Raw genomic sequence first — 3,357 nt, 5'->3', positions numbered from 1 at the left:
GTACGCACATTTACATTCAAATACGAATCATTTATGTGCAGATGGACAACAGCAGGATACCGCCCATTATAAGACCAAATGATAATAACAATTATAAGACTTATTTGTCATTTTACATAAGAAATATGCATTTAAACATTAATTAATATTAAATGGTTATTTAAAAATAAAAATAAAAAACATTAAAAGCAGACACTCGTATTTGTACATGTTGGACATGACTGGGCTTAAGAGATTATATTGAAGGCAGTATCACCTTGAGCAATTTTAATACTGTTTTGTCACCAAAGCATCTAAATAAAGATGTTCGGGAATCTGTTTTGGTGACACTGGGTTCAGGTGCACGACTCCGTCAGATGTGCTTTGAAAGGAAGGAGCAAACTATACTGTTGACTAAGCAGGCTGTTAACTTTGCAGCTTGCTTCTCTCCTCACTTTTTCCTAACCTACTTGTCAGTATGATCAAAACACAGTCCAGTAGATAAACACATGGAGTTGCAGAGCAAACTGGTGCTGACTCTGTAATTGTGTAAGGAAGCATTATGTTTCTCTTTCAAGGTACATCAGAGGCAAGAATGGAGAAATGGCACAAAGGAGGACAGACATAACTCTGGTGCAAAACTCATGAATCTAATCCTGGAAATTTCAACACACATTCCTGTCGACGGAACCAAAGCTACACACGTTCTCTTAATTACAGTACAGTTTAAGCCTGAATGAACAGAGATAGCATACTTTTAGATTGTAAATGCAAAGGCCCATATATTCAGTCATGTGGAAAAGGAACTTTTTCACATGACTCCATGTAGTCCTGTAAAAAACTAAGTACTCCATTACTGTTTCTAATTAAGAGGGTAAGTAGCAGCCAGGTGTTGCTAATCAAAGGTACGTGGTTAATTGATCATCAGCAAATGTGAGCACCTCTGAAAAAGCATCGGTTTTGGCGGTTTGCTGCTCTGGAGCATTCAACTGTGTGTAAACACAATGTCACACTCTGTGCAGAAGTTGATGTCCTAACAAATTCACTCCAAAGTCAGATCATGCAATGTTCAGAGAAACTGCAAAATGTTATATCTCGAACTCTACAGGCTTTAGTTAATGTGTTAAATGTTAAAGGTAAAGTTCTGAAAAAAGCTGAACAACTGTGTCTTGTTTGGAAGGATTGCCAAGAAAACGTCTTCCATGTCTAATAAGAGCATGACAGCAAGGCTCAGGTTTGTAATGTTGTACCTGAACAAACCACAGAACATCTGGAGCAATGTCCTGTGGACAGATGGGACCAAAATGGAGATATTTGGCAACAATGCACAACACCATATTTGGAGAAAACCAAATACACTATATTAGCACATATCAGCACCTGGACGCCTTGCAGACATTGAGTCGACTATGAAATCTTCTTTATATCAAAGTATTCTATAGTCAAAGGTGACTGACTGAAATGCTGCAGCTGGATCTTAAGAGAGCTGTGCATAGATAAAGCCCATAAATCTCAATGAACAGAAGCAATGCTGTAGAGAAGAGTGGACCCAAATTCATCCCTAACGATGTGACAGACTGACAAAGTCAAACGAAAACCATTATTTCAAGTTATGTTATTCCACAAAGACCCAAAGTTTTCCATGGAACTCCATATGGTCCTGTGAAACACTTTGGTTTTCATATAACTGGATCTACAAAAAGGCATGAATATAAAACAATTTATCTGGGTTTATTCTCCAGCTTGGAATTCACATTCATGTTTATTCTTCCTTGTTTGGTGCACGCCATTTTGAAAGAATAAAATGTACACCATCACAGCTGCCAGCATCTCATTAGAATATGTGCTTCCTGTCTCCTTGTCTACTGAAATCTCTCTCCCCTTCTGTGCAACCACTAGAAGGCGCAATAATTAGTTCCTCTGAAGTGAGTAACTCGATCATAAATCTGTACCTGGGTGGGTTAGCCAGGCTTTAGCAGTTTTAAAATACTATTTTAACTAAATATAAATTACCGAGAATATCTGATTTTATAACTTCCTGTTTTTCCCATATTATTGTGCATATGATTGTTCTGGATCTTGTGGGTTTTTTTCCTAAGATCTGGAATTCCCTTACAATTAGAGCTTCTCTTTTTTTGTCTTATAACAAAAATAGTGTTGTGACATTGTAAAATAAACATATTTTTAAATTACCTAAGAGGACAAACGTGTTGCTGTTCTTACGGTGTAATTTCAAAACACCGCTCAAAATGCTTTTAAGGACTAAAATGCTCTGCCCGTTTTGCAGAGAAACGAAGGCTAAGATATCTGACAATGCTTTCTATTCAAAGTGGGGGGAAGAAATGACCATTCTGTTTCAATGAAGGCTATTTTATCTGCCTTACAGAAAAGAGTCCATAGACTCCCATAGATTGCGTGCGATTTGTGGCTTGAATTAACGAGCACGGCTCTCATTCATCGGACTTCACAGAGAGAGAGAGAGAGAGAGAGAGGGGGGGAGAGAGAAGAAGAAGCTTCCGGCTCGTTAAGGCGAGAGATGTCACGTGGCGTGTGCATCAGCCAATCAGGAGTAAGTGCGCATTGCGATCCTGTGCTGAAGGTTTGTTTTATTGAGGGGTTGGTAGTGATCAATGGGCGAGTGGAGCAGTCCACGGAGTCGAAGTTTCTGACTTTGAAGACTCAAATTTTTTGTCTGTGAGCTCCAGTAAACAGCTCCACTTAGATAACTGCAGGAAAACACGTGCACTTTAATGCTTTACCACGCACTCTCGTGCAGTTCAAACTTTTGCGCCCGTTTGGAGCTGTTTTGTTGTTTCTGGATCTACGCTTTATGCTTAATGTAAATATTGCATAGAAGGGCAACTTTACGACTTCACTGCAGATGAAGCAAAGAAATCATTCCGAGCAATCAAACTGCGCAGCTCGCACTCAAATCCCACCGCAAACACAACAACATAACTCCAATAGCGCCAAACGGCCCTATGACTAAATTTGCTGCTGCTGCTGTTACGCCGCGATGTCTGGATGATTAGGTTTCGGTCTTTGTTTTATGCCACAGCTGCTCAATCTCGGGCAGTTGGTTGTATTTCCTTGGGGTGATATAACTCTTGCACTCCATTAATAAGGTAGCCACCAGCGCTCACATCAATCTGGCTGCGGAGACAGAGGGCCGTTGCTTGCGAAGGCGTCACGCGCTCAACGGCCAATGAGCTGAATGAAATCAGCACCTTGTTGTAAATCACGGGTGACAGCGAGCTACTTGTGTTTCCTCTCAAGTAAGAAATTGGAAATCAGTCCGGGTTTTCTTAATAGGAGGTGCTGATGTGTTGTTGGGGGCAAAAGCTAAAATGCACCTGTGGGAGTGGCGGTGTCTCAGCA

This window comes from Astatotilapia calliptera, chromosome 7 (assembly GCF_964374335.1).
Source record: "Astatotilapia calliptera chromosome 7, fAstCal68.1, whole genome shotgun sequence".
Lineage (NCBI taxonomy): Eukaryota > Metazoa > Chordata > Actinopteri > Cichliformes > Cichlidae > Astatotilapia > Astatotilapia calliptera.
This window is presented reverse-complemented; position numbering follows the sequence as displayed.